We start from the raw sequence: 11,654 nt of genomic DNA on the forward strand, positions 1-11,654 counted from the left end.
GTCGTTGGCGTGACCAGCCAGTGATATGGGGCGGGGGCGGCGGGGGGGGGGGGGGGGGGAGGGCTACAGTTTAACGTGGATTCCGAGCCACTGTGCCACTCATCATTTTTCACATCAACGACACTGAAGAGGTGAAAGAAGTGATAATTGACAGGTAAAAATCCCAGGACTGATCGAGGACCGAACCCGAAAACTTTGGATTTTAGTCTGGCACATAAATACTTTTTTGTGTAATATGCGCTTCGCCATCCATTTAGCTTTGTATTTTCCATTGTTCTTCTTGTAAATCTTAATTTAGGAACTTAAAAGTGAACATAAGCGACGCATAAATTATTAGCTCGGTGCATAACTTCCTAGCAATTTTTTTCCATAAGTTCAATGAACACCACAGATATACATAACAGAGACCTTAGTCATCAGTAATATATTTTCCTTCACTATTTACAACAGTCTGCCAATGCTAGAGTAACTTTTCAATTCCGTGACTGTAGAAATCACATGGTTTTGACGCGAAGAACTCTCGAGTCATGTTTGCAGCGCATTTTCATACGGAACGGAAGTTCCGTGAAGACTGTTCGACAGAAAGTGGAAAAAGGGGAAGTCTGAGGCGGCAAGATCAGGTGACTAAAGTGGGTGCAAGATGCCTTCCCAGCCCAACTCCTGTATTTTTGAACCTTCCTCATTATATGTAAATGTCGCGCGAGGGTGGAATGATCACATTTGCCAGTCCTCGAGTACACTGACGTGGATTATTGTAGATTAATGCGATTAAACGATCTTAATCAAACCTCGAAGGTGCTCCTGAACGTGGGGAGTCACTAATGTCAATACGATCTCACTAATGTCAATACGATCCTCTTTAAAACGACAAAAATATTTTCTTGGCGTGCTGTGTCCAACGGCATTATTCCCATACAGTGTGCAAACGTTTCTGACTGCCTCCATTGCTGTCACCCCCTCTATTGAACTCAGACAGATGAATATGTCGAAAATGTTCCGATTTCTCCAATTGGCACTCCATTTTCTAGCGTCCATAACTCCACTCAGTGTTTCCAAATGATAAAATAACTATATGTAAATTCAAACGGCAACAATGAACTAGAAATAAAAAAAATACCATCTATAATAAACCCATAGTAACCTGAATACCAACATGCATAACAAAACGCTAGAAACATATGCACCGTTGTTGTTGTTGTTGTGATCTTCAGTCCTGAGACTCTATCCTGTGCAAGCTTCTTCATCTCCCAGTTCCTACTGCAGCCTACATATTTCTGAATCTGCTTAGTGTATTCTTCTCAAGGTCTCCCTCTTCGATTTGTACCCTCCACGCTGACCACCAATATTAAATTGGTGACCCCTCGATGTCTCAGAACATGTCCTACCAACCGATCCCTTCTTCTAGTCAAGTTGTGCCACAAGCTCCTCTTCTCCCCAATTCTATTCAATACCTCCTCACCAGTTATGTGATCTACCCATCAAATCTTCAGTATTCTTCTGTAGCACCACATTTCGAAATCTTCTATTCTCTTCTTGTCTAAACTATTTATCGTCCATGTTTCACTTCCATACATAGCTACACTCCATACAAATACTTTCAGAAACGACTTCCTGACATTTAAATCTATACTCGATGTTAACAAATTTTTCTTCTTCAGAAACGCTTTCCTTGCCATTGCTAGTCTACATTTTATATCCTCTCTGCTTCGGCCATCATCAGTTATTTTGCTCATCAAATAGCAAATCTCCTTAACTACTTTAAGTGTCTTATTTCCTAATCTAATTCCCTCAGCATCACCCGACTTAATTCGACTACATTCCATTATCCTCGTTTTGCTTTCGTTGATGTTCATCTTATACCCTCCTTTCAAGACACTGTCCATTCCGTTCAACTGCTCTTACAAGTCCTTTGCTGTCTCTGACAGAATTACAATGTCATCGGCAAACCTCAGAGTTTTTATTTGTTCTCCATGGATTTTAATACCTACTCTGAACTTTTCTTTTGTTTCCTTTACTGCTTGCTCAATATACAGATTGAATAACATCGTGGATAGGCTACAACCCTGTCTCACTCCCTTCCCAACCACTCCTTCCCTTTCATACTCTTCGACTCTTATAACTGCCATCTGGTTTCTGTACAAATTGTAAATAGCCTTTCGCCCCCTGTATTTTACCCCTGCCACCATCAGAATTTGAAAGAGAGTATTCCAATCAACATTGTCAAAAGCTTTCTCTAAGTCTACAAATGCTAGAAACGTAGATTTGCCTTTCCTTAATCTTTCTTCGAAGATAAGTTGTAGGGTCAGTATTGCCTCACGTGATCCAACATTTCTACGGAATCCAAACTGATCTTCCCCGAGGTCGGCTTCTATCAGTTTTTCCATTCGTCTATAAAGAATTCGCGTTAGTATTTTGCAGCTGTCACTTACTAAATTGATAGTTCGGTAATTTTCACATCTGTCAACACCTGCTTTCTTTGGGATTGGAATTATTATATTCTTCTTGAAGTCTGAGGGTAATTCGCCTGTCTGATACATCTTGCTCACCAGATGGTAGAGTTTTGTCAGGACTGGTTCTCCCAAGACTGCCAGTAGTACTAATGGAATGTTGTCTACGCTAGGGGCCTTGATTCGACTCAGGTCTTTCAGTGCTCTGTCAAACTCTTCACGCAGTATCATATCTCCCATTTCATCTTCATCTACATCCTCTTCCATTTCCATAATATTGTCTTCACGTGCATCGCCCTTGTATAGACCCTCTATATACTCCTTCCACCTTTCTGCTTTCCCTTCTTTGCTTAGGACTAGGTTTCCATCAATGGTCTTGATATTCATGCAAGTGGTTCTCCTTTCTCCAAAGGTCTCTTTAATTTTCCTGTAGTCAGTATCTATCTTACTCCTAGTGAGATAAGCCTCTACATCCTTACATTTGTCCTCTAGCCATTCCTGCTTAGTCATTTTGCAATTCCTGTCTATCTCATTTTTGAGACGTTTGTATTCCTTTTTGCCTGCTTCATTTACTGCATTTTTGTATTTCCTTCTTTCATCAATTAAATTCAATATTTCTTCTGTAACCGAAGAGTTTCTACTAGCCCTCGTCTTTTTAGCTACTTGATACTCTGCTGCCTTCACTATTTCATCCCTCACCAATCTATCTAATTAAATATCTTCGCATAAGAGAAATAAATGTCATCTTCTTGATTGGAATATTGTCCAAATGAGATCCACGTTATGAAAAGAATAGAACTGCATCATTTCTTATAATGTCTTTACTCTCTATTTATTATTTTTATATGAAGTAATATCTAAAGTTTGTCACTTCTATCCTGTTACCATTTCAGGTTTAACTTTCCGTAAGACAACGACCATATTATTTATTACTTGATACGGACAATACTTCAGAAATAATAAAAATAAATAAATACTTCTAACACTTTCCTTTGTGCAGCCCCCCAGACTTTATATGCCACAGCATATTGTCATCATGCCTTTCCTGTTGTAACTTTTATAAACCATTATCATGGTTTATCGTGTATTGGGCTGACAACATCTGAGTAGTAGTTCGCACAAACTTCATGGTCACAAGATTTGGCAGGTTAATTTTTCACTATTTATCTTGAGCTGTACATTACATACACATTCGTCTTTTGCATTCCTATCCTTATATATATTGCATTTTTTATTTTATTTCATACACTGGTGCATGTCTCTGCAAGACTGTTACATTCTACATACGCTTCCTGTCAATTTATGTGTAACTTTGTAAACCTTATAGTTGAAACACCAATATACCGATTTTAAAGCCTTACATATACATTATTATTTTACTGAACAACTAGATGTTCGTGCAATTTACTACATTTTTATACAGTGACACCATCTTGTGGTGATAATTTTCGCCACTTTCCTTACACCAGATGAATAACCATTACATAACGAACAGGGTGGTGTAATTGTTTTAACAGAATACTGTATTATTAGTCATTTAAAACTACATTCTATCAACGAACTGCATCAGTACTTCGGTATACCAAAACACATAATTTTCATTAATGCCGTATAATTCTGCCATTTGCCGGTCTTCTTCATCCAATACCTGTGGAGAATGAGTCAGTTTGCACACAAATGTCATCAAGAAACGTAGACCAGATACTTCGTATACATGTTTGAGAAATTCAATTTCGTTTCTCCTAATAATGTGCTATTGATATCTTGGTGAGTTCTACCTCTCTTCCTTTTTAAAATATGCGTTTAAAGCATTTCATCAATTTTTTTTCGTTGAGTGCTTTATTCTTCCGTTTTTACGATGTACGTTTCATGTAATTATACTATTGTTTTTTCACTGACATGTTTTCACGCATGTCTCTTTTACAGCCTTTGTGAATGGCTTAAGGCCAAATCGCGCAAGGCAGTATAAAATTAATAACTACAGTGGTGAAGATTAGTATCAGCTTTGGTACTTTAAAATGGCCGCAACATCTCACAAAACGTGCATGCATTTTGCTTTATTATTAACTTCTCTGCGTTGTTTCTGTACACTGCAATGAATTAAAAATAACGAAGGAGAGCAAACAGAAAAGAACAAGTTGTACAATTACATCCTCACGAATTTTGAGTCAAATTTTGCAACTAGTGTGTAATACAATTGCATATTTAAAAAAAAATATTATCACAATTCTTTTTATGTTTATGCACCACTGACCAACAGCTCACTTTATTCACACACGTTATTTTGCAGAAAGTACTCGCAAGTGACTTCCTCTTTTCCGAAAGGCGCTCGACACTATATCACACTGTCGACTGACAGTGAAGATACGAACGCGAAGTAACTTCACTTATATGTGACACATCCCATGAATTTTTTACCAACAGAGTTTAGTACGTTACACTGTATAGTGAATGTTTTACAGAAACCAAAGTAACATTGGGTACGCTCCAAAGGAGGAACATAAGTCGCTAACATGTGTAATATACATGAACGATGTATCAGACAGTCAGATAGTTTGCTGACGATGCTGTCGTCTTCCGTAAAGCATCGTCACTGTGTCATCAGTAGGAAAGGCATACCGAAACGGGCAAAACTTCATCTTGCAGTTTTTTACCATTTTAGATAAATTCGAGTTAATTCTCATAACTAAGCGAAAGAATCCTATAAGATCCGATTACAAGGGTAGCGGTAAAGGTTTGGAAATTGCCATATGGTTTAAATATGTAGGGCAGAATGGAATGGGACGATAGTAGTAGGCAAGATGCAATGGAATGGAAGACTTCCTTGGGTTGGGAGGGATCTGTGAAACAAACTAAACAGCATACAAGACACTAGCCCAACTAATTCTGAAGTATTCCTCCAGCACTAGAAAAGTTTTATCAAGTACACATGTGAACTGAGTTCGAACTAATACTTAGAGATTCTGTTACGACAGTAACACCTCAATGCAGCAAATATGGAACTGCACCATATATTCAGGGAACTTAAATGAAATCCTTGGAAAAAAATTGACGATTATCTGCAAGACTTTGCTTGGAGAAATTAGTCAATCGGTACTTGAAGAAGACGGTGCAACTGTTAAAGTGTTTCCTTCTTATATCTCAAGCAGTAAAAATAAGAAGAGTATTGAAAAGATTACGTCGCTTACGACAGAACTTGGAACAGTTATTTTTCTATCGTTCGATACGTTAGTAGAACAGGGCATAAAATTGGTAACGTTGGCACAAAATGCCTTTGGCACTCCCTGTGTAGCGTACTGCGGAGTATTTATGCAAATTTAGGTTTAAATTACAAATACACATGTTCTGTAAGTTACGGGAATAACTCTAAATAAAATACGAAATACGGTTAGCAAAATTTGGTATTGTATTACCTTGCGACGTAAATATGGAACAAGGCGAAAAATGGACGCTTGAACTTAAATGCAGATCCTGACCAAGCCTGCAGGTTATGCTGTTGTATTTGACCATGAACGGCGACCGTGCAGTGTCCTCAATACGTTACAGGTGTAAGTCCTGGTCAGGACAGTGTTCTGTGTATTTATGAGTACATTACGTCAGAGCTAAGTGAATTCGAACATAGGAAAATCGTTGTCGTCCGTATGGTGAGAGCTTCCGTAACTAAGGTAGCCTAAGTGTTTGGTGTTTCAAAATGCCCCGAAGATTTACACCACATACAGTGACAGACACCTGTCAGATCCCTCTTTCATCTTTTTACTTTTCTAAATTGTTGATTCGCTTTTGCCACTTCCTAAATGTTTGCATATATAACCAACCTACAAGAAAGAAGAGTATTCTTTAGGCTTTCATTTTAGATAATCTGACTCTGCACTCCTCTCTTCCTTCCTTTTCCAATTACCTTGAAAATCCTATGTAACAACAAAGAGGTAGAAAATAAAAGAAACATGGACAGATGCTGGCTCGAATCTGACTATTTACAATTTGACCGAGACATCCGCTTGTTGCTGTCGAAAGTTGATTATAATTGGTTTCCATCCTTAATTTCATTATGAGGCTAAACAGAGCAGAAACAACTGCTGTCACCATCGTAATTAGCTCCTTTTAATAGAATCCACATACACAATTTGATACTCATCTTAACAAGTCAAGGAACAAGTATGTGTATGTATGTATGTATTGACCTCAGTGGTTTACAACCCCACAACAGACTGCAGCAGTCCACTCACCCCACCGCCGCCACACACCGAACCCAGGGTTATTGTGCGGTTCGGCCCACACTGGACCACCACGGGAACGTCTCATTATGGATGAGTGTAACCCCAATGTTTACGTGGTAGAGTAATTATGGTGTACGCGCAGGTGGAGACAGTGATTGCGCAGCAATCGCCGACGTAATGTAACTGATATGAAGTTGGCATCTGTTCTTTCGGACATGTCTAATCGGCTGATGACCTCCTTCAGTGCGGATGCACACGAATTGCCTGAACTCTTACGGGACTCGGTGGATTGTCTGCCGCGAGTAATGGTATAATGGCAGGGGCACTACAAATGTAGTGTGTGGACTATAAGCTGAGAATGTGGGTCTCACGGGGAGCCTGCCGGCGATAAATCAGTGCAGTCGCACTATCCTCTGTGCCCTCGGTGGCTCAGATGGATAGAGCGTCTGCCATGTAAGCAGGAGATCCCGGGTTCGAGTCCCGGTCGGGGCACACATTTTCAACTGTCCCCGTTGATGTACACTCCTGGAAATTGAAATAAGAACACCGTGAATTCATTGTCCCAGGAAGGGGAAACTTTATTGACACATTCCTGGGGTCAGATACATCACATGATCACACTGACAGAACCACAGGCACATAGACACAGGCAACAGAGCATGCACAATGTCGGCACTAGTACAGTGTATATCCACCTTTCGCAGCAATGCAGGCTGCTATTCTCCCATGGAGACGATCGTAGAGATGCTGGATGTAGTCCTGTGGAACGGCTTGCCATGCCATTTCCACCTGGCGCCTCAGTTGGACCAGCGTTCGTGCTGGACGACAGACCGCATGAGACGACGCTTCATCCAGTCCCAAACATGCTCAATGGGGGACAGATCCGGAGATCTTGCTGGCCAGGGTAGTTGACTTACACCTTCTAGAGCACATTGGGTGGCACGGGATACATGCGGACGTGCATTGTCCTGTTGGAACAGCAAGTTCCCTTGCCGGTCTAGGAATGGTAGAACGATGGGTTCGATGACGGTTTGGATGTACCGTGCACTATTCAGTGTCCCCTCGACGATCACCAGTGGTGTACGGCCAGTGTAGGAGATCGCTCCCCACACCATGATGCCGGGTGTTGGCCCTGTGTGCCTCGGTCGTATGCAGTCCTGATTGTGGCGCTCACCTGCACGGCGCCAAACACGCATACGACCATCATTGGCACCAAGGCAGAAGCGACTCTCATCGCTGAAGACGACACGTCTCCATTCGTCCCTCCATTCACGCCTGTAGCGACACCACTGGAGGCGGGCTGCACGATGTTGGGGCGTGAGCGGAAGACGGCCTAACGGTGTGCGGGACCGTAGCCCAGCTTCATGGAGACGGTTGCGAATGGTCCTCGCCGATACCCCAGGAGCAACAGTGTCCCTAATTTGCTGGGAAGTGGCGGTGCGGTCCCCTACGGCACTGCGTAGGATCCTACGGTCTTGGCGTGCATCCGTGCGTCGCTGCGGTCCGGTCCCAGGTCGACGGGCACGTGCACCTTCCGCCGACCACTGGCGACAACATCGATGTACTGTGGAGACCTCACGCCCCACGGGTTGAGCAATTCGGCGGTACGTCCACCCGGCCTCCCGCATGCCCACTATACGCCCTCGCTCAAAGTCCGTCAACTGCACATACGGCTCACGTCCACGCTGTCGCGGCATGCTACCAGTGTTAAAGACTGCGATGGAGCTCCGTATGCCACGGCAAACTGGCTGACACTGACGGCGGCGGTGCACAAATGCTGCGCAGCTAGCGCCATTCGACGGCCAACACTGCGGTTCCTGGTGTGTCCGCTGTGCCGTGCGTGTGATCATTGCTTGTACAGCCCTCTCGCAGTGTCCGGAGCAAGTATGGTGGGTCTGACACACCGGTGTCAATGTGTTCTTTTTTCCATTTCCAGGAGTGTATATCAACGCCTGTCAGCAGCAAATGATATTGATTTAATTGTAATTTAATTAATGTAACTGAGGTGGAGTGAGGGGAACCAGCCCGCATTCTCCGATGCAGAAGGAAAACCGCCTTAAAAACCATCCACAGGCTGGCCGGCAGACCGGACCTTGACATTAGTCCGCCGGGCAGAATCTTGCCGAGGACCGGCGCGCCTTCCCCCTCGGGAAGCAGTGCGTTTGACCGCACGGCTAGCCGGGCGGGCTAAGGAACAAGTAAGTCATATGTTATCGGAGTAACAGTTTTCGTTCGTATGAGCTAATGTTCGAATAGTCAAGTTTCACATGCTAGTCGCGTGCTGCTTCTGGCAAGGTGGCGTGTTTTCTCTCTGTACAATAAAGAGCTTAAGTAATGTATGGAGCACAGCAGCTCACAAAGCAGCCACTTTACAAGCCCGATAGGTGTTCACCATGGCCCTTTCTCAGCGGTATGTACCAGGACGTTTCACTGATAAATGGAGGAGACATGTTTCCTACAGACACTATGGCTTCATCCCAGAAAATACAGCTGAGAAACTGAAGATCGTTTACGCCCGCAGGCAACATACTGGCGCCAGTAGAAAATTGACAGCCTGCTGATAAAACAGGGAGTTATGTCTCTTCCAGACATATCGACTTGAAAGGTGTTTACCAAAATCTTGGTAATAGTTAAGACGCAGAGTTAAGACACTTTCGAAAATTATTGAGAATGGTAGGAGAGAAACGAGTATTTGCTAATGTATCATAGGTTAACACCAAGTCCAGAGATTTCATTGGCCACTAATATGTGGCGTACATCATTCTGAGGCTGATAGGCTGATAGGACGGGAGGAAGGGAATGATGTGGAAAATTTTCGCTCTTCCGATGGGTCAGTCAAATGAGCACGAGCCCCGATGATGTGCAATATGTGCTAGATTGGAGGAAGATCTGATGATCGAGCAGGCCAAGGCAACATGTCGACCCTCTGCAGAGCACGCTGGGTTTTACAAGAGCGGTATGTCGGCGAGCATTATCCTGTTGTAAAACACCCCCTGGAATGCTGTTCATAAGTGCCAGCTCAACAGGTCAAAGCACCAGGTTGACGTACAGATTTGCTGTCGTGGTGCGTAGGATAATGGTGGTAGTGTTCCTACTGTCATGAGAAATAACAGACAATAACTCCAGGCGTAGGTCCAGTGTGTCTAGCACAAGCGTTGCTTATAGTTCTCAACTGGCCTCCATCTAGCCAACATACGACCATGACTGGCACTGAGTCAGAACCAGATTTCATCAGAAGACGTAACAGATCTCCACCCTACTCTCCAATAAGCTCCTACTTCACACCACCGAAGTCGCAAATGGCGATGATTAGGGGTCAGTGAAAAGCACACAATAGGGTGTCTGGTGGAGAGCTGTCCTTAAAGTAACCGATTTTTAACAGTTCGTTGTTCACTTTGGTGCCGACTAGTGTTGACATTGCAAGTGCAGATGTGGTTCGATGCATCAGAGCGACACAAGGAGCACTATGCTCTTCCCACTAGGTGGCGACACGAGTTCGTCCAGAGCCCACTCTTCTTGCGACCGAGCGTACTCGTGACTACCGTACAGTGGTTACATTCTGCCAAGTCTTTCACAGTACCACAGAAGGAACATCCAGCTACTCTTAGCCCTAGTATACAATGTAGTTCAAAGTCAGTGACACGTTGGTACTGCTGTCTTTGTTGCCTGAAAGGTTTTCTTAACTAACGTCAACTCACCACGCCCAATCTCAAACGTAAGTAACGGCTCAAGACCGTTACAGTGTGTATGTAAAGCAAACCTGACTTGCATCCTCATATTGGCGCCACTCTTATGTGACAGGTGCGAGGTTTGAACAGACATCATGTAGAAGCACGTCAGCCAACTTTTGTTTAAGTCGCACAACTGCTTCTTGGTGTTGTGATTTTTTTTTTCGTCAGTGTATATTTGTTGAAACGCAGTAGTTAGATATACGTAAAGGTGCAGCGGACGTTGCTTTCAGAGGGCGGTTCAGACAACATTTGTTCTTTGCGAGTGGTGAAGAGAACATGTACTTTTGGAGAGCAGTATAAAGCAGGTTCTGTTCTGGATATCACTGGAGAGCAGCTGGTCTTTGTTCATTATCCAACGCAACAGCCAGAATGATGACTGTTCTCTCTGCGGTGTTAGGATTTAACTTAGATTGGCATATGTGAAGTTTAAGTACCTTACGACTGAAATAGTTATTTCGCAGCTGTAGTCATGTTTCTTATTATTTTTACTTCATTGCCTTCGCAATTCGGGAAGCAACGTGTGCTACAGTAAATCCTGAGTTCCCTTTACTTACTCGTCAACTTTTCGTTGCATGCGTTAATTCTGGTGCAAGTCTACTGACTCCTTAAAACCGTGGGTAAAACAATTATTTCTGTCATATCTTTTACTGTCGACTCAGTTGGGATCCCTGGAAGTAACACCTCTTTTACAATGTGTTTCACAGTATCTTTCAGACTCATTATACCTGGATAACTTCTGAGAAAGTTAAATCCTTTATATATATATATATATATATATATATATGTATATATATATATATATATATATATATATATATATATATATTTGTAACGAAAACGTTCGCCATGTTTACTTTTTCCCACGTTTTTAGATGTTTGCCACATTAATGGATAGGAATCGAATTCTTTTCTAAATAATTTCAGTAGTGCATTAATTCCATACCGAAGCCACGAGTCATACATGTGAGGGGCGTTGTGTATTATGACAGTTGCATGGTGCAAATCGTTTTTTAAATAACAGATAGCTTCCGATCAGCCAACAGGCAGTAACGTCCTGCTTTACATAACAGGCTATTAGAAAAATATGTTTGACCATGTCCGTGTGTGCCTAACAGAAAATAAAATTTGACAAGACTATCGTCTACGAAGTAAAATGTAACATCGCTTAGTGAGGGAGAGGTTTACAACATGTTACTTCTGAGGATAAGCTATTCTGCCTACTCTGCTTTCAGTTAAATTAGTTCAACTATCGAGCATCG

At 42.5% G+C, this 11,654-nt stretch overlaps 1 non-coding gene across 1 annotated transcript; it reads left to right on the forward strand.

The window, feature by feature from the left end:
* Positions 1–7,081: 7,081 nt before the first annotated feature.
* Positions 7,082–7,156, forward strand: Trnat-ugu (transfer RNA threonine (anticodon UGU)). The gene has a single exon. It is a non-coding gene; the product is annotated as a tRNA-Thr (tRNA).
* Positions 7,157–11,654: the final 4,498 nt, after the last annotated feature.

Source organism: Schistocerca cancellata, chromosome 3, assembly GCF_023864275.1.
Source record: "Schistocerca cancellata isolate TAMUIC-IGC-003103 chromosome 3, iqSchCanc2.1, whole genome shotgun sequence".
NCBI classification, from domain to species: Eukaryota; Metazoa; Arthropoda; class Insecta; order Orthoptera; family Acrididae; genus Schistocerca; species Schistocerca cancellata.